Source organism: Carassius carassius, chromosome 7, assembly GCF_963082965.1.
Source record: "Carassius carassius chromosome 7, fCarCar2.1, whole genome shotgun sequence".
NCBI lineage: Eukaryota > Metazoa > Chordata > Actinopteri > Cypriniformes > Cyprinidae > Carassius > Carassius carassius.
Window position 1 is genome coordinate 38,503,869 of NC_081761.1, and position 21,511 is coordinate 38,525,379.

Genomic DNA, 21,511 nt, shown 5'->3' on the forward strand with positions numbered 1-21,511 from the left:
CACAACAAAAAATATAAGAACATATTTAAAATCAAACAAAATAATAGGACAATTCAGCTGCATAATTTATTCATGTTGAAATGCATGCTGGGAGCTTTGTACTATGCTAGTACCCAGCATGCATTGCAACAAGGTACATTTGTCACCTTTGTTGAGATTTATGTGCTGACTGTTGATATATGTGTGTGTCATCATAGATTGACTTTTTCATGCTCGTTAAAAGCTTCTAACTGATTGTTGTAATAATGCTAGATATCATGCTGCAGAAACACATGGTTTGTGATGTGAATATATTAATGAAGCAATTGTTAAAAATTTGCAAGTAAGCCTTTTTCATGAGGATTATTAAACCATCAACAGATAACCGCCATCACCTGACCTCAGTTCTCTTTAGCTTTCTTTTATGCTGCAAATGTGTTTAACAAATACACCATCACAGCAGCCAAAAAAATACAAAACATATAATAAGAGTTAAGAGCGCAACTAATGGAAACACTAATCACTGTTATGGTGACACACCAAAAACTTTTGTAGATGTCTAACAGAAATAAAGTCAGTCTGGTTAGTAATAAGTGAAGCTGGTAAAGCTGTGTGTGGAGTTGTTTAATGCTCCTCTGGTGAGATCTCCAGAGATTTAATGTCTTCTTTTATCTTCAATTGATTTAATCTAAGGTTGTGGCTGAAGTCAGTTGTAGTTCTTGTGTTTTTGCTCATCTCTTTTTCTGTTCTCTTCTTTCCTTCAGTGATTCTGCTTGTTAACAGGCTTATTAAGGCTGAAATAACTTCATGTTTAATATACACAGGTTTTGTGGCTAAGATAAGGTCCATTTCTGGTTAATTTCTTTACTCTTGGCTGACATGTGGCATTGCTATGGCCTGCTTGTGGCTCAAATCTGGCAAAAATGAGCGGTCCGCCCAAGTGCCATCATTCCATGCTGCATATGGGCCAGATCATCTTTCCACGGGTGCCAGATGTGGGCCAGATCTGGGCCGACACAATGTTGCTATGTGGGAAGGAAAAGATATTGGATCATTAAGGGTAATGCAGCTGCCAGAAAGATCATATCAAGTTGTGGCCATTGCAGACGTTTTGGAGTTAAGGTGAGTGAGCAGAAGATGGCAGACTTACCAACAGAACGACTGCTTCCAGGTCTGACTCCATTTACAAATGTTGGGGTGGATTATTTTGGTCCTGTGGAAGTTAAAAGAGGACGTTCCATTGCAAAACGCTACGGAGTCATCTTTACTTGCATGGCAAGTCGTGCAGTTCATTTGGAAGTTGCCTATTCTTTGGACACGGATTCATGCATCAACTCTCTACGAAGATTTATTTGCAGACGAGGGCAAGTAAATCACATAAGATCAGACAATGGTACAAAATTTGTTGGAGCCGAAAGGGAGTTAAAGGAAATGCTTAGTTCAATCAGGACCACTTCCGTCAAGTATATTTAATGACAATTTTTATTGCATACAGTTAGTGTTGGCGGTATGGTTATGTTCTGGGCAACACTCCACACGCCTGTCCATGCACCCATGCTTGGACAGAGCGGGGAGAGCAGCAAGACAAACCCCCCTGGGGTACAGAACAGAACCATTATAAGCATACATAATTACAATTCACAATTACATGAGTTGTAAACAAAATGTCATAGAGACTGCTTCCAATGAAGACACTGTAAAGAAAGAACAAGTTAGATCAGATTACAGGTTCAGTTGGTGGAGTAGGGGTTGGAGGAGGGAGTTAATTGCAAGCAGCAATGCGATGGAGAGACACTGAATAATGGGAATTTAAATAGAACTAACTGAACTAACGCGATGCTCGATTTCAATCAGGACCACTTCTGTCAAGTATATTTAATGACAATTATAATTGTATACAGTTAGTGTTGGCGGTATGGTTATGTTCTGGGCAACACTCCACACGCCTGTCCATGCAGCCATGCTTGGACAGAGCGGGGAGGGCAGCAAGACAAGCCCCCAAAACAACCATATGCCAAAACTCCCCAACACAACTGATGCAATTTGAAATGGCCAGCAATGAGAAATGTTGCTTGATACTATATTTATGGGGGAAGCATCACCCGAACTCGGAGAGAAGCATACAACAAGCATGTTGCTTAGCTGCTTATGCAAAATATTTGAGAGAACAGTATGGGGGGGAAGCATACACCCCTAGCAGCAGCAGCAGCCTAATACGATGGAAGTTTGTATATCATTCAATTTAAGTGTAACATGCTGAAAAATCACATTAAGGAGGAAGCATGCACCCCTAGCAGCAGCAGCAGTAGCAGCAGCCTAATACGATGGCAGTTTGTATATCATTCAATTTAAGTCTAACATGCTGAAAAATCACATTAAGGTGGAGGGTGGGAGCATCATCCAAAGTTAAGCAATAGAGGATGTGCAACAAGTATGTTCTTAAAATGCTTAAGCAATTGTGATTGTAAAGGGGGAAGCATACGCCCCTAGCAGCAGCAGTCTGATATGATGGCAGTATTATCCAATTTTTATGTATCTACCATGCTGTAAAAATCACAAAGGGGGAAGCATCACCCCAAGTTAAGCAACTGAGGATGTGCAACAAGCATGTTTCTTAAAAATGCTTAAATCTCATGCCAATTCCGAGAACCCACAGAGCAGTACGAATCCCCATCTCCAAAAGTCCCCAGCCTGGTCATATCTGCAAAACAAAAATACAGCTTCCGATTCTCTCTGGAAAAACCAAGCTCCTGTAGGCATGTTGTGGGTGGAGCTATAATACTGATTTGTGTTGTTTCCATAACATATATTCACTTATGTGCTGATTTCCAACAAAAGACAGAATCTGATGCAGTTGTACTTACCTGACTGGGGTCTTCCACCATGTTTTAATAGCAAACGATGTGCAAATCCAGTGTCAACCTCATCACTGAAATGACGAAAACAACACTTGCTACACTCCATTGCTGCCCCAGAAAAGCAACTGCATCCACGGTCCATGTAACGCTAGGTTTTTTGAGAAGCTGAACGTGGTAAACTTTACCCTCACATCCAAAACACACTTATTTGGAGACATTCTCAAACAAATCCTATGCAGCGCTGCCAACGATTTCCTGATGAAGCGTGTTTACAGGTGAGGTCTCGCTCTCCTCTGGTCGAGATGTGCATGGGCGTGCTTTCCCAAGAGAAATGCTCATAAGTAGTTACTCCATCGTCTTCGTCATAGATCCATCATCGAAAAACTACCAAAACTTGTACCACCCAGAAATAAGATTTCTCCACTCATCCGAATTGGCCATGTTTAGCATGAAAATCAATCTCTTTAACACTGAACAACTCTGAATCCATGAAACAGCATTGTAGCCCCCCTTTAAGCAAACGTGTGATACATACGACCCCTTGCTGCGGCATGAGGAACACGTAATATGTATAATGCTGTAGATTGCATAATGGAGGGTGGTAGTCCAGCAGGGGAAGCATGCACCCTTCGGAAACTTAGAATGGCGTCCAGTATGAATGAAAATGCTCCATAGAAACACCTCTGTCAGAATGAAAATGCCTAAACCGAAATGGTAATCTGTTGAGAGGTAGGATAACCTTCTATAACCGAACTAAATTAAAATCCTGCCATGTAAACATGTTAAACTGATTACTTGTACCCATGTAATCGCATCAATAGTCGAACATCAGAATGGGAATGTGATGTCGGCAACGCTGTGCATTCAGTGATTAGTAGACACTGACATTACAGTAGAGACTGGGAAATCGTGGACAAAGATAATAAAACTCCAGATATACAATAACACACATTAGAATGGAATCTGGAATCTCATGACCAGAGCAGAAAGCTGATGTAATAAGTGGAGCACAATTAACTGCTTTTCAGCTTAGAAACAACACTATGGCTGCATCTGAAAACTTAGGCAGATGACTTGCTGGCTTGCTGTCTAATCATTCAATGACTTTGCAGGCAGCGTTTTTTCCCAAAGGCACCTCATGCAACAGATTTCGGACAGGCTTCTGAGGCGGACTAAAGGTTTAATGATCTACATAAAAATATAGAGAGCTTTGGTTATAACTAAGTGGATATTTCATTACAGCAAATATTAATTTCTCGCTAGAAATTACATACGTGGAAAACGTTGTCCAGAAACATACATTTACACACAAACTGACCACCGACCGCAACTTTCAGACGCCATCTTTATTTTTTTTGGCTTAACTGTCACAGAATGGAACGCAAGGGATTGTGGAATATCAAAGGCAGCGAAGGATACATCTATGCTGCTTTCAAAACCGGCCAGATGAAGTCATCCCAGGAGACAGGAAATGAAGCGGACATTGATTTCGGACGTGCCTTGAAGCCTTCCTACCTTGGAATGAGACCTCCGAAGGCAGCATTTTTCAGTTTTCGTATGCAGCCTATGATAGTGAATAGCTCAATGAAAACACTTGACCAAAATTTGCCTGTTATTGTATGAATTATTACAGATTCATAAACCCATTTGTAAATGTTGTAAGATAGCTCATTGCAAGCACTCTGCATTCATAAGCTGCCCCCTCGTGATTCATGTTTTAACAAAACTTGGTGAGAATCATGTATTTTACCATTTAAATTTACCCTTTTTTTTTTTTTTTTTTTAAAATACAATTCATTCCAGAGCTGCATTAAAGAAGGTCTTAGGCTACAGTTATTTCCCCTTGCTGAATTGACATGCCTTGGTGTTTTCCAGTTTTCCTCTTCATGCCATTAACATTATTCTGGATGTTTTCAGCCAGCAACATTACAGAACCTTTAATGTTCTCATGTGTCACACGACACGACAGTATCAATAATTCTGTGTAACATCTGAATGCTGAAGCGGTTTATCACTTTACATTGTTGCGCAAATGCAGCGCTGCGCGGAAAACTCTGCTCTTGCATTCAGCTGGTTGATGCAGTGCGTAGCGCCGCCTCACACTTTTTTGCAGTTTGGTGTAATTTAGAAATGGTGCCTAAAGTGGGGGAGAACTCCCTCGCTTCGGCGATCAGCTCTCACTCAACCGGACCAGAAATGTCCCGGTGCACCCGATGGCATTTGAGCGGAGTTGTCTCGCTGTAGCGGACACGTGCACTCAGTAGATGATGGGCGGGGAAATCTGAGATGACAGACTGATAATGCACCAATTACAACAAAGAATCACTAGTTGCTCAACTGTATGGTACACCATTAAAGGGAACGATTCCTGATAGTAAATAACAGATTTTGCAAAGCAACAAAACAAGTGGGTATACACTTAATGGCCCCGACCACACCAGTGGTACGATAGAAGACGGCCTTAGTCATGTGGCCTGAACACGATCACATACACACTGAGCACACGAATGAACACTAGGAGGTTCAATATTAGTCTGTTAATTCCAAGCAAGTGTGAGCAGCCATTAAAAATATTAATGCAACCCCGTTTTTTTATAAACATTCTTTTTCTCTCTGATAATTTGTATGTCATCGTAGCCACTTATGTCCCAAAATCTAAGCACGAGCACATGTAAACACCACATCCGATTAGATCACGTCTCATGTGGTCCACCGAATCTTTAAATCTGGATGAAGAAATAAAATGCATGTAAACGTGGCTATTTTTGTCATGTTCCTATAACCCTATGTATAGAAGCCATAGAGCGATAAATGTATTTAAATAGGGAAAACGTGGAGGTGTTTGGTAGCTTCTCTGCATGGCCCATATTGAATGAATGGGCTCAGCTAAGTGCTTTCAAAGTGTCACCACGCGCCAAAGCGATTGAGTGCATGCACTGAGACGAGACAGGTATGTATCAACTCGTCTTAGGTAAGGGAAAAACATAGTTTAATATGAAAACACGGTGGAGTATCCCTTTAAGGATTCCAGACTGTGCTGTGCGAAATTGAGGCCATTCTGAATGATCGCCCAAAAACCAAGCTGTCAGATGATCCTAATGATTTGGAACCACTTACTCCAAACCACCTTCTTCAGATGAAAGGTAAACCAGTACTACCTCCTGGGCTATTTGACAAATCTGAATTATACAGCAAGAGGAGTTGGAAACAGGTCCAGTATATGTGTGACTTATTCTGGAAAAGATGGACAAATTAATATTTGCCTTTGCTTCAAGATCGGCAAAAATGGAATAAGTAAAGGAGAAACTTTGTTCCTGGAGACATCTTTGTTATTGTGAATTCAACAGCTCCACGTGGATCTTGGCGATGGGACGAGTTTTGGAAGTCTTTACAGATAAAAATGGACTTGTACTTTCTGTGCGAGTACAAACTAAAACCAGTATACTCGAGAGACCTGTGACAAAGCTTTGTCTGTTGTATGACAGCATGGAAATGTAATGGACTGATTGCAAAAACTGTTTACTTGTGACCTACAGAGGACTGATCAATGCAGTGTTTACAATGTTGCTTTGGGCTTTAATGGCTTTTTGTATTAATCTTGTATTGAATTGTAATGTCTGCCTTCCATGTACAATTAGGGGCCTGGGTGTAAGAGCCATTATGGTCTATTGTAATTCTGTTTTTTACCACTGGGTGGAGTGTGGGCCTGAATGAGTATATAGGTAGGCAAAGAGTAAGAGAGGGCAGGTGTGTAATTAGAGGGAAGCACAACATTTTTTGACCGTGTTTGATTGTGTTTGGATGCGATTATGTGGCAGCATTCGATGCTATCATAAGTGCATTGTGCAGCAAAACTGTGAGTTAAAATGACCAGTACAAGCTGTGATGAATAAATCTGATAAAGCTGACTTTGGAGGATGATGTTTTGTTTGGATCTCACGCATCAGAAACTACCCTACAACACCTCAAATGACAAAATGATTGGTATTTATGTCACTTTAGAGGCTTTTGAATAAGATGACGCATTTTTAGTCATGTGATGCACTCATATGACCAATTCAGCCATAGGGATATGCCGGTATCAAATTTTCCTCTTGCTGTTAATTGATAATGCTTTTATCATGGTATACGGTATCATCACGGTATTGGAATTTTGTTTTAAAAAAGTGGTCATAATACAGTATAACAGGTTAAATAACTTTTTTCTTATAACAAAAATAACTAAACATTTAAAACAATAAAACAATACAGAAAAATATATAAAAGTTTTACACATTAAAGTGCAAAAGAACTATAAAGGGTATCACTTTATAAATAGGTATCACTTTACAATAAGACCTCATTAGTTAACCTTAGTTAATGCATTAACATTCAAGGCAAGGCAAGGCAAGTTTATTTACATAGCACATTCCGTACACAATGGTAATTCAAAGTGCTTTACATAAAAGAAAGTAAAAAAAAGTCATGAAGAAAAATAATCACAAAAATAAAACAAGCAATTTAAGAACTTGAAAATGTGAAAAATTATTCCACATATCTCATTTCTGTCACTAAATAAAAATATGAGAAAATAATTACAACTTTTTACCACAATATTCAGATAATTTTTTCCTCATTATTTATGAGATTATATCTTGCAATACTGACTCTTATTCTGGGAATTTCACATCTACATCTTGCAATTTTGACTATGTACGGGTGGGCCTGGGGAATTAACAGCTTGCCCACCCAGTCAGATCCATGAATATATATATATATATATATATATATACATAAACACACCCCCAGCTAGAAGTTTTTCATGTTCTGGGAATGTTTTCAGCTACAAGTTTTATTTTAGTTCCCGGAATGTTCTTTTAAAAGTTAGGATAACATTCTCTAAAACATTCTAGAAATGTCTATTGATAACATTGTTACAACATTATTCTCTAACATTCTAATAAAGCTTCCCATCACACTAGATGTGGACTGACATTGCTCAAAATATGTTGTTTGAAAGGTGTCAAACTCTAGCGTAAATACTCCAAAAACAGTATTACCAACTGCACTTATTATAAACAAGATTTATTTCTGTCATAAATGTATAAAAGTTCTTATTGAGATTAACAGAGGTGTTGATGGTTTATTGAATTTTTTTATTTTTTGACGTCACCATTATGGTGATCCATACTTAGGCAGTATGACTCTTTTCAATGTTACCTTTTGTTTACCTGCTGTAACTATATTTGTTACGGCGAAACAGTGAGCATTAAAAAAAATCATCAGTTGATGTGGGTTACTTGCTAATGTTAAACATGTCATGTAATGGTTTGATCAACTGGTTGTATCTTGAGTCTAGTCTATTACTTTAATGTTAGTTACTATATCAAATGTGTTGCAATGCATAGGATCTTGCAGATTTATATCATATATATTTTTGTCTATTCTTTTTAAATTGCTTTATTCATGAACATCTTTATATCACATAGTGCTTAGACACACAGAAACCTCAAGAATTACTGTATGAATCTCAACAATGGTGACATGCTTCATGCCACAATGCATTCTGGGTGCCATGGATGAGTTTTATATGACGTACCCAAAACACATTGCTGCATGAAGCATGTCACCATTGTTGAGATTCATACACTGAATCTTGATGTTTGTGTGACAAAGAAAAGGTTTTTTTTTTTTAATTCTTGAAAGTATATGCTTTATATTCAGCTGGGTCTCAGGCTGTTGAACCATTGAGTCACTTTAATAAATAATACACAACTTACACCATACATTAGGTTGAGTGAAACCAAGCAACCAGACCACATACGTGATGATGTCTTATTCATCAGCAAGCAACCAGCATCATGCACATGTCCACTTGTTGTTTTTGCCATAATAAAGATTACAGCAGCCAAATAACTACTCTGACAAGTCAAGTGTCAAATTTCACAACTAAAGCCAACACTTACCACCATTATGGTGACATCAAACTATTACTTGAAACAGACATCAACATCTAAACCTCTGCTTAAATCTTAATTAGAATATTAGGGGATAATGTTCTAATAATGTTATTAATAAACATTTTTTGAATGTTTTTAGAGAATGTTATCCTATCTTCTGAGAAAACATTCTGGAAACAAAAATAAAACTACCCGCTAAAAACATTGTTTGAACAATAGTAATGTTCTTAGAACATTTTTAGAACAAAAAAATTCTAGCTGGGCCAACAATGCAATTTTAACGTTTAAGTTCTTCTTTAATTGCTTTTAATGTGATTTGAGTTGTCATTTGTTTCATTAGAACTATATAATGACAATAATATTAGTCTAATTAGAATCCTCGATTAAGTTGCGCAGCAGTATGTTAAGTTCTTCACGCTAATAGTTTTTTGGATAAAAGCGTCTGCTAAATGATTAAATGTAAATGTAGTTTTGTCTGTCTGTATTCCAACTAGCAGCTCCCTTGAATGTTTATAATAAAAACTGCCATCTATACTAACAGAAATTACTATGAAATTAGCAACATCTACAATTCACAACCCAGACAACAATGACTTTATTGAATTATTCAGGGTAAGGTATCATGGGTAATTTTAGGTAATTTGGCCTGCCGTGGCATTGGTTATTTGCATTGAAGTATTTGCACAGAAATATATGTTTATTTTGAACACAATCAGTTCTGCATGCTCGCAAATCCTCTCTTTATTAAAAAAAGAACAGTCTCATTGATTATAACAGAGCGTTGTGAGATTGCCGTGAACTGAAGAAAGTGACAGCTTTTTAGGCCATGTCCACACTAATACGTTTTTTATTTGAAAACGTATATTTTTCTCTCCGTTTTGGCGTTCTGTCCACACTGAGACAGCGTTTTAAGTCAACGAAAACCTAGCTTTTGGAAAACGCTCTCCAAAGCCGATAAGAGGCTTTTGAATACGATGACGCATTTTTAGTCATGTGGTGCACTCATATGACCAATTCAGCCAAGATGTTGAACAACATTGTACAGCAGTTGCTTTGGATGCGCTCCCTTTTGACAGTCTTGTCAAAAATTTATGTCAATTTGTACATACTGCAGATTGCGTTTCTTCAAAGAAGCCAGAATGTTTACTCGCAGTTGATGTTTAGCAGCAGAACTCGCCTGAAAGTAAATAAATGCCTAGCGGAAATTACGCAGGTCGAAGCTTTACTCATGCGCAGTAGGGGGATGGATGCATTTTTTATACGTTTAAGTGTGGATGAGCAACTTCTGGAAAACGTTTGAAAATTATCAAAAACTCAGTTTTCAAATATATCCGGATTAGTGTAGACGTAGCCTTAGTGATTATAAAGAGAGAACTTTTTGTGTACTCTCTAGGCTATAGTCTATATAATCCACTCATCATTTTTATAAAGGGTCTATTTTTAGTGGTGCAACCACATTTTTAGAGTACCAACTGGTACAAGGTACAAACTGTGCAGTTTCGCAAAGCGACATCTACATCTGGAATGCATCTCACAACCCTCCTCCAGTGTGTTGGACCAGTCCATCATAAATTCTTTCTTTCTTTTCTTTCTTTCTCTCTCTCTCTCTCTCTTTTTTTATAAATTGAGCCAATGATGCGAATTATACACTTTCTGTAATTGTGTTTTTAGAAATGACAGCTGACAGCGAAAGTGGAAAAGACAAGCAAAAAGCTAAATCTGGTAAGATTCCAAATAATTTTGGAGCTGAAAGTGATCTAACTATTCAAACATTTGCATCCGATGTATGTATGTTTCTGAATATTTGTTGATAAATGTCATGGTCTCGCCTTGTTTCTCAGTCACAATAGTTGCGGTTTCTGTGGGTTTGCTTCTGCTGGCTCTGTTTATAGGGTTTATCTTATTCAAACTGAAACACAACAAACATGGTGAGACACACACAAATACACACACACACACTCACACACACACTGCTGCACATTTAGTAAATCTGAGCTCGTCTCCCTCTGCTGGTCAGAAATACAGTCATAGTTAAAGGGTTACTCCAAGCCAAAATTAATATTTTGAAATTAATCAAACTCCCATGTTGTTTTAAACCCGTAAAAGCTTTGTTTGTCTTCGGAATACAATTTAAGATATTTTGGATGAAAACTGGGAGGCTTGAGACTGTCTTATGAAGTGACGAGAATACTTTTTTGTTTTTTGTTTACAAATGTAAATACTTACATTTGTAAGCGAAGAAAACAAAAATAATGACTTTATTCGACAATTTGTCTCCTCTGCATCTCTCCACATCACCCTAGCACCGTTTTATAGAATATCCTCTGAATACAAACTGCGTACACTCTTCTGTGTCAGCCATGAGACAAGGATATGTTTTCTAAGAGTATTTACGCTTTGATTTGAATGAAAACAGTGCATCCGTACAGCGCGGCTTACACAGAACAGCGTATGTCTTTCATACATTTCTGGACCTTGACAGTATACTTTATTTGCCAGTCACAAGCCCCCCAGTTTTCATCCAAAATATCTTAAATTGTGTTCTGAAGTCGAACAGTGATTAATGACAAAATTGTAATTATGGTGTGGAGTATCCCTTTAAAATCACTCTTAATTTCTGCATCTCAGATGTTTCTCTTCTTCACACAGACATTATTTCATCAACAGACAGAAGACAGACAGGGGCTCATGAAACGGTGAGTTTCAGAACTATAATCTACATCTCAATATGTGAATGGCTAAGCTGATACTGTGTGCTTCATGTTTTGGAAATTTCACTTCTTACAGACTCAAGAAGACGCCAGGCGCCATTCAGATCCTGAAACAAATCCTCTCTATTCCACAGTTCAGTCACCCACAAACCCCTCTGATTCACAGAATCCACTTTACTCCACAGTTCAGTCACCCACAATCCACTCTGATGGGCTCCTGTATGCTGCTGTCAGTTTCCAGAAGCATGAAGAGTCTCTCAGTGAAGCTACAGTCAGATTCAGTAAAGAGGAGACTCACTGTGATTATGCATCTGTCAATCACAACCTCTCGCCAAATTAATATTACCAATGGAGTTTCGTTTTTATACACAGCTAGAAGCAGTCACTGAGAATGACAAAATCATTCAGTTTCATCGAGCAAGTCATTGAGCAGTCATTGACATCTACAGGTCAGAGTTGGAAAAACCTGTGACTGAAGAGAACATAACTCCTTACCCTTTGTTCACACTGCACACGTCTGCGGTGTGTTACGACTCCAACAAGGTTTAGTTTCATCCTTCAGACAGCGCCAACTCACACCAGGAATACTTCAGAAGACATGCAACTGGATTCACGAGACATTTTTGCCTGATTTTTGAGTTCTACCATGGTTAAGTTGGCTGAGTAGTGATGTTTTGTCCAGTTTAATTGTGTTTATTGTTTAATTTATTGCTATTTTCCTGCTTTGTTGTGCTGTAGTCTACACACAAAGTCAATACACTTAAAGTTAATTTATGTGTGACAAGGATGAAAGACGTGTGTTTTAGTCTGCACAGGGTGTTTATTTTGTATTTGAACTGTAGACTAGGCATCTTCAGTGAAGCAGTATGGAGAGTCACTTCAGTTCTGGTGGCCGTGACGGAGCCATAACCCACTGCAGACGTGTGCGGTGTAAATAAGAGGTTTTTATAACCCGCTGCAGACGTGTGAGGTTTTTATAACCCGCTGCAGACATGTGTGGTGTAAATAAGAGGTTTTTATAACCCGCTGCAGACGCATGCGGTGTAAATAAGAGGTTTTTATAACCCGCTGCAGACATGTGTGGTGTAAATAAGAGGTTTTTATAACCCGCTGCAGACGCATGCGGTGTAAATAAGAGGTTTTTATAACCCGCTGCAGACATGTGTGGTGTAAATAAGAGGTTTTTATAACCCGCTGCAGACGTGTGAGGTTTTTATAACCCGCTGCAGACATGTGTGGTGTAAATAAGAGGTTTTTATAACCCGCTGCAGACGTGTGAGGTTTTTATAACCCGCTGCAGACGTGTGCGGTGTAAATAAGAGGTTTTTATAACCTGCTGCAGACATGTGTGGTGTAAATAAGAGGTTTTTATAACCCGCTGCAGACGCATGCGGTGTAAATAAGAGGTTTTTATAACCCGCTGCAGACGTGTGAGGTTTTTATAACCCGCTGCAGACGCGTGCGGTGTAAATAAGAGGTTTTTATAACCCGCTGCAGACGCATGCGGTGTAAATAAGAGGTTTTTATAACCCGCTGCAGACGTGTGCGGTGTAAATAAGAGGTTTTTATAACCTGCTGCAGACATGTGTGGTGTAAATAAAAGGTTTTTATAACCCGCTGCAGACATGTGTGCTGTAAATAAGAGGTTTTTATAACCCGCTGCAGACGCATGCGGTGTAAATAAGAGGTTTTTATAACCCGCTGCAGACGTGTGAGGTTTTTATAACCCACTGCAGACGCATGCGGTGTAAATAAGAGGTTTTTATAACCCGCTGCAGACGCGTGCGGTGTAATTAAGAGGTTTTAATAACCCGCTGCAGACGTGTGCGGTGTAAATAAGAGGTTTTTATAACCCGCTGCAGACGTGTGCGGTGTAAATAAAAGGTTTTTATAACCCGCTGCAGACGCGTGCGGTGTAAATAAGAGGTTTTTATAACCCGCTGCAGACGCGTGCTGTGTAAATAAGAGGTTTTTATAACCCGCTGCAGACGCGTGCGGTGTAAATAAGAGGTTTTTACAACCCGCTGCAGACGCGTGCGGTGTAAATAAGAGGTTTTTATAACCCGCTGCAGACGCGTGCGGTGTAAATAAGAGGTTTTTATAACCCGCTGCAGACGCGTGCGGTGTAAATAAGAGGTTTTAATAACCCACTGCAGAAGCGTGCGGTGTAAATAAGAGGTTTTAATAACCCGCTACAGACGTGTGCGGTGTAAATAAGAGGTTTTTATAACCCGCTGCAGACGCGTGCGGTGTAAATAAGAGGTTTTAATAACCCGCTGCAGACGCGTGCGGTGTAATTAAGAGGTTTTAATAACCCGCTGCAGACATGTGCGGTGTAAATAAGAGGTTTTTATAACCCGCTGCAGACGTGTGCGGTGTAAATAAGAGGTTTTAATAACCCGCTGCAGACGCGTGCGGTGTAAATAAGAGGTTTTTATAACCCGCTGCAGATGCGTGCGGTGTAATTAAGAGGTTTTAATTACCCGCTGCAGACGTGTGCGGTGTAAATAAGAGGTTTTTACAACCCGCTGCAGATGCGTGCGGTGTAAATAAGAGGTTTTTATAACCCGCTGCAGACGCGTGCGGTGTAATTAAGAGGTTTTAATAACCCGCTGCAGACGTGTGAGGTGTAAATAAGAGGTCTTTACAACCCGCTGCAGACGCGTGCGGTGTAAATAAGAGGTTTTTACAACCCGCTGCAGACACGTGCGGTGTAAATAAGAGGTTTTTATAACCCGCTGCAGACGCGTGCGGTGTAAATAAGAGGTTTTTATAACCCGCTGCAGACGCGTGCGGTGTAAATAAGAGGTTTTTATAACCCGCTGCAGACGCGTGCGGTGTAAATAAGAGGTTTTTATAACCCGCTGCAGACGCGTGCGGTGTAAATAAGAGGTTTTTATAACCCGCTGCAGACGCATGCGGTGTAAATAAGAGGTTTTTATAACCCGCTGCAGATGCGTGCGGTGTAATTAAGAGGTTTTAATAACCCGCTGCAGACGTGTGCGGTGTAAATAAGAGGTTTTTACAACCCGCTGCAGATGCGTGCGGTGTAAATAAGAGGTTTTTATAACCCGCTGCAGACGTGTGCGGTGTAATTAAGAGGTTTTAATAACCCGCTGCAGACGTGTGAGGTGTAAATAAGAGGTCTTTACAACCTGCTGCAGACGCGTGCGGTGTAAATAAGAGGTTTTTATAACCCGCTGCAGACGCGTGCGGTGTAAATAAGAGGTTTTTATAACCCGCTGCAGACACGTGCGGTGTAAATAAGAGGTTTTTATAACCCGCTGCAGACGCGTGCGGTGTAAATAAGAGGTTTTTATAACCCGCTGCAGACGCGTGCGGTGTAAATAAGAGGTTTTTACAACCCGCTGCAGACGCGTGCGGTGTAATTAAGAGGTTTTAATAACCCGCTGCAGACGTGTGCGGTGTAAATAAGAGGTTTTTACAACCCGCTGCAGATGCGTGCGGTGTAAATAAGAGGTTTTTATAACCCGCTGCAGACGCATGCGGTGTAATTAAGAGGTTTTAATAACCCGCTGCAGACGTGTGAGGTGTAAATAAGAGGTCTTTACAACCCGCTGCAGACGCGTGCGGTGTAAATAAGAGGTTTTTACAACCCGCTGCAGACGCGTGCGGTGTAAATAAGAGGTTTTTATAACCCGCTGCAGACACGTGCGGTGTAAATAAGAGGTTTTTATAACCCGCTGCAGACGCGTGCTGTGTAAATAAGAGGTTTTTATAACCCGCTGCAGACGCGTGCGGTGTAAATAAGAGGTTTTTATAACCCGCTGCAGACGCATGCGGTGTAAATAAGAGGTTTTTATAACCCGCTGCAGACGCGTGCGGTGTAATTAAGAGGTTTTAATATCCCGCTGCAGACGCGTGCGGTGTAAATAAGAGGTTTTTACAACCCGCTGCAGATGCGTGCGGTGTAAATAAGAGGTTTTTATAACCCGCTGCAGACGCGTGCGGTGTAATTAAGAGGTTTTTATAACCCGCTGCAGACGTGTGAGGTGTAAATAAGAGGTCTTTACAACCCGCTGCAGACGCGTGCGGTGTAAATAAGAGGTCTTTACAACCCGCTGCAGACGCGTGCGGTGTAAATAAGAGGTTTTTATAACCCGCTGCAGACGCGTGCGGTGTAAATAAGAGGTCTTTACAACCCGCTGCAGACGTGTGCGGTGTAAATAAGAGGTTTTTATAACCCGCTGCAGACGCATGAGGTGTAAATAAGAGGTTTTTATAACCCGCTGCAGACGCGTGCGGTGTAAATAAGAGGTTTTTATAACCCGCTGCAGACGCGTGCGGTGTAAATAAGAGGTTTTTACAACCCGCTGCAGACGCGTGCGGTGTAATTAAGAGGTTTTTATAACCCGCTGCAGGCGCGTGCGGTGTAAATAAGAGGTTTTTATAACCCGCTGCAGACGCGTGCGGTGTAATTAAGAGGTTTTAATAACCCGCTGCAGACGTGTGAGGTGTAAATAAGAGGTCTTTACAACCCGCTGCAGACGCGTGCGGTGTAAATAAGAGGTTTTTATAACCCGCTGCAGACGCGTGCGGTGTAAATAAGAGGTCTTTACAACCCGCTGCAGACGCGTGCGGTGTAAATAAGAGGTTTTTATAACCCGCTGCAGACGCGTGCGGTGTAAATAAGAGGTTTTAATAACCCGCTGCAGACGTGTGAGGTGTAAATAAGAGGTCTTTACAACCCGCTGCAGACGCGTGCGGTGTAAATAAGAGGTTTTTATAACCCGCTGCAGACGCGTGCGGTGTAAATAAGAGGTTTTTATAACCCGCTGCAGACGCGTGCGGTGTAAATAAGAGGTCTTTACAACCCGCTGCAGACGCGTGCGGTGTAAATAAGAGGTTTTTATAACCCGCTGCAGACGCGTGCGGTGTAAATAAGAGGTTTTTATAACCCGCTGCAGACGTGTGAGGTGTAAATAAGAGGTCTTTACAACCCGCTGCAGACGCGTGCGGTGTAAATAAGAGGTTTTTATAACCCGCTGCAGACGTGTGAGGTGTAAATAAGAGGTCTTTATAACCCGCTGCAGACGCGTGCGGTGTAATTAAGAGGTTTTAATAACCCGCTGCAGACGTGTGAGGTGTAAATAAGAGGTCTTTACAACCCGCTGCAGACGCGTGCGGTGTAAATAAGAGGTTTTTATAACCCGCTGCAGACGCGTGCGGTGTAAATAAAAGGTTTTTATAACCCGCTGCAGACGCGTGCGGTGTAAATAAGAGGTTTTTATAACCCGCTGCAGACGCGTGCGGTGTAAATAAGAGGTTTTTATAACCCGCTGCAGACGCGTGCGGTGTAAATAAGAGGTTTTTATAACCCGCTGCAGACGTGTGCGGTGTAATTAAGAGGTTTTTACACTGCACACATCTACAGTGTTACAGATTTGACACTGCCACAGGAGCTGATCGCAGTCTTGACAAAGCTTGTGTTTATACCAGCTGTGTCTGCTACACAGTTCTGAAGGCCTTAAAGTGATTGATGTCAATTGATCTTTTCACTATCAAGGTGCCAACTGGGTAATAAACTTTTATAATTTTAAATAAGAATCTGTCATTTATGAAAATTCTTTTATAAATATATAATTTTATTTTGTGCATGTGAAGTGATTTTTGTGAATACTTTTTTTTTCTGTAATCTTACACAGTTGGATTGATGTGTACACTCTAAAACAAATTAGAGTGAGATTCGATAATAGCTAAACAAATATTAAATTACTATATTAGAAATTTCTCACTAGAAATAAACCCAGTATGACCCCAGCTGAGGGTCAGACAATCAAAAGTTTTAATCTAAATAACTTTTTTAAATACATTTAAAGTTAGTAGACTACATAAGTTCAGCCATCAAAATACCAAATACATTTGGATAAACATTATAATTTCAAAGGCAAATCCACATTAATATGTAAGGGATCAACCGGCTGGATCTACTTTATCCTGTTGTTACACGGCTACTTGCCACATAAATAAATAATTAGGCGCAAAATATTGATTTGAGTTGAAATATTTGAACGCAAAGCTTCCGGATGAGCTTGTGTTATTAGCTTTTCGAGGGATAACATATCTCGGAATGTCGCGACTGACCAATCAGAATCAAGTATTCCTCAGAGACATGTAATTTATATATATTTTTTAATCTAATAAAATTGTACAGTACACTCTGGATTGTGATTTTCCTTTCTGTGGCACTTGGCTGTGTTTTATTGTAACAACTCGATTAAATTTAAGGTTTAATCAAGTAGGTGAGGCAAGGATTAAGCCGATGTGGAAAAGGTCTTTTTCTCCAGCATTTTAAACTAGAATATTTCAGAACATCACATGTGTTTTACCTGCTTATTTATTAACTCCTGATTTACTTTCTTCTTTTTTTCTTTTCTTTAATTCTGAGAATATAGTCTTAAAAGGAAAGAATATTCTATATAGAATCTTTTTTATGGATTTATTTGTTTATTTTAATTCACTTTACTTACATTTTATCAAATTTAATGAAACAGCTTGTTAACATACTCTATCACCAGAAAAAAATAAATATATAAATAAACAGCATTAAAGTATTATGCCATTGTAACCGATAGTACTTTGTAGTGCACCGTAGCTACTCTTTCTGTGTGTATCATCAGTGTGTTAGGATACATGCTATGGACCAGAACTCTAGATTCGCTACAGAAGGCAAAATGAAGTAGAACACATTAACACAAAAACCAGACAGACCAGGAAAATGACTTTTACCAAGATGCTTTCCTTTTACTTTTGCAGAAAGGTTGAAATTGAATGTAATATGAAATTAAATAACAATAAACAATACAACTGTATAAAGCAATGGAATTGTCTCTTTCTCTTTACCTTTAAGAAATGTAGAATTTGAGCTTCTTCGTGGTTACTTGACCTAATTATATCTATTCGTATTATATTTACTTACTTTTATATTTAAATCGTTTTTTTTATATCAATTTGTTTCTAATAGACTTAGATAATTTTTTTATTTTTATGTAATTTCTCGTGTTCTAATTCATTATAGTGTTTTGTTTTGGTTGAGCGTTGTTTCTTATTAGTTTGGTTGAATTAGAACCTTTAACCCCCCAAAAATAAATAAAATACAATTTAAACAACAGATTACTTCAAGTCAAATAACAATTTAACTGAAAATAATAAACTTGACAGTAATTCACTGTAGATAAACAGTTCTCAGTCAATAGAATATTGTGTGCAAAACAAATAGTCCATTGAGTCCAAACGATGAATCCAAAAAATATGAGTCTTTTGGTATGGTGAAGTGCAAAATGTCTGTAGTGCAGCAATCAGCTCTGTATGATACTTAGTGTTGAGGTAATTGCTGAGAAATACCACTTAGGATTATCTCCACTTGTGACGTCAGATAAGGCACTGATCACCCAACGAATCACAGGATTTCTTGTCTCTTTTAGGACTTTTCAACTGGGAGGCTCGCCATCTCAGGATCTCAGCTTATTCCAGAATCTCATAAAAAAAAAACATGACCATATCCGGGGGATTTCAATAGACAATTAATCAGTAGCATCGGACTCTACAGGGCTCGCAATCATCTATTATCCACTCCAAAACCAATCATTTATCACTTTTTTTCCACTTAGATTTCACTCACGATCTTTGAACTCGTGCTCTCTCTGCAATTATGCGTCTCATTTCAGTGACGTCATACACAGCGCCCGTTTTATTTTTGACAAGGACACACTTTAATTATTAAATATCATTTAATTATTTTAAATGTTCATTACACAGCAGAACGACTTTTACAACACATTATGTTGCCTATTTCAGCATTTTAAGTGAGAATATAATTATTACAAATTATATTTATTTTTCTGATCAGCTCAATCTTTGACTTGGGTTACACCATAATTTAAGACATTTTAAGACACAAGCTTTCTGGCACAAAGTGTTGTTTAAAACTGAGTCAAGGATCCTAAAGTTCTAAAGAACCCTGTTTAACCTTTTTTCTCTGAATGTAGTGTTATGTTAAAATTTTAAATTATTTAAATAAAGAATTACTTAATTAACATGTCTCCTTTTACGTGTGATTTTAATAAAGTTTTCTAAAGTGATGAATGAGTGTTGTGCGAGTTAATATTCAGACATCAAAGTCATCCAGGCATTTAGATGTTTAATTTGAATATTTTAAGCAGCGAAGAAAGAGAAACAGAAACATTTGTTTGGAAATCCCATATTGACAAATTAATACAAATGTAGAGATACATACTGTCCAAACAATATGCGTTTTATATCTAATTTATTTTATTTTAACTGATTATCTCCTGCCATTTGAAAACATATATATTTACAGTATTATAATGAAAGAATTAACAAGGGTAGTATTCTATGATTACACATAACACCTCTGAGTTTGATTTATTGGTTAAAGAACTAGGATAATAATCAGAAAAATAAAGCTTGTATTTTAGAGAAGCATGTGTTCATAATGGTCTAAAGATGAACGACAACAGAAGTGATTTACAAATGGACCTTTAATGTTTATATTTCTGTATGCTCTTTTTAATTTATTTTACATTTTAAAAATTTATTTATTTTTTAAAAAATAATAATTTTAATAGTTTTTATTTTCTGTTTTTAGTCATTATGAATCTATTTTGATTATGATAATTCCTTATATGTAAAGCGGTTTGAATACCTTTGTGTATAAATTTGCTATAAATAAATTTGTATCTCAAAACTTCAAACCAAAAAACAGTAAGAACTTAAACAAAGCTACATCATGTAATACGGGGAGGTATTGGCACAAAAATATAGCAAATGTACAAGCAAACAATAGAAACATACCTTTTGCTCAAATTAACAGTTTATTTTCTTGATTCATACTTTCAAACATGTGAAGTGATGGATTAAAAACAGTATAACACCACCTGTGAGCGATAATAAACAGCTAATCCCTTTCCGTGGGCTGGTCTTATTAGCTAAAGCCACACACTTCCCAGAGTGTGTGCATGTTGCAGTACCGCATTTCCAGATAAGGGGGCGATAGAGGGCAAACACACACACACACACACACACACACACACACTAGGGTGAACGCTGGTGCCCCACCCCATGGGCAGACTCACGGATAGTGGTTTACCCATTTCTAGCACATACCACCTTACATGGTATATTATTAATGCCCCATTCCCCTAAACATGTTAATTGCTGATGTATGCTGATGACAGAATTGACAAATGCACTTCCACTTTTTTACTTTACGACTTACTTACGATTTACTTTTAGCTATTTAATTTTATTTATTTTCATTACAATTTATTCACTTTAAATAAATTATAATATAAAATTATAGGATTAAAATGAATTGTAGCTGCTCAACACCACAGGAACAGTTAAAAAAAAAAAGTCTAAACTCACAACTCCAGAGGTTCACGGAACGAGAAGGGGGAGGAAGGATGGTGAACTTGCATGTTAGAAAAGGCAGGCGCATGAAAAAAAAACAGTTTGAAACAGGACACACCTTCTCTTTTTTAATTGATGATGGCGGTGCCTCAGAGTCTCTTTCTCCATTTTTTTCGAATTGGAAAGCATGCATCTCAAAGTTCCTTCCCAGTCTGTCTGGTATGCACGGGTGCGTGCGCTGTCATGACAACAACGAAAAAGTTGACAACAACCTAGTCAGCAGTTCAACTGAGGGGTGGGTGTGGCAACAGTAACGTGCTGAACTGTCAAGTAATGTTCGTGTGGCTGCCTGGGGCTCGAGGATATAGAGCGACCAACTTTTTTTGAGCAAGGATTGATTATGCGTGACACAGTCTCAATTTGTGGGACGCATGAATTGTGCTTCAAACGCTGTGCGCGCACGCGCTACGCGGGACGGGTGGTCATCCTAACACACACACAAACACACACATGAATTAATAATATTAATGTTTGTCGGCAGTTTAGTAATGAGCGATCCAGTTATTAAATATAGATCAGCAGTGGCGGCTCCAGACAATTTTGATTGGGGGGGCAATAGGGGGTCCTGGTC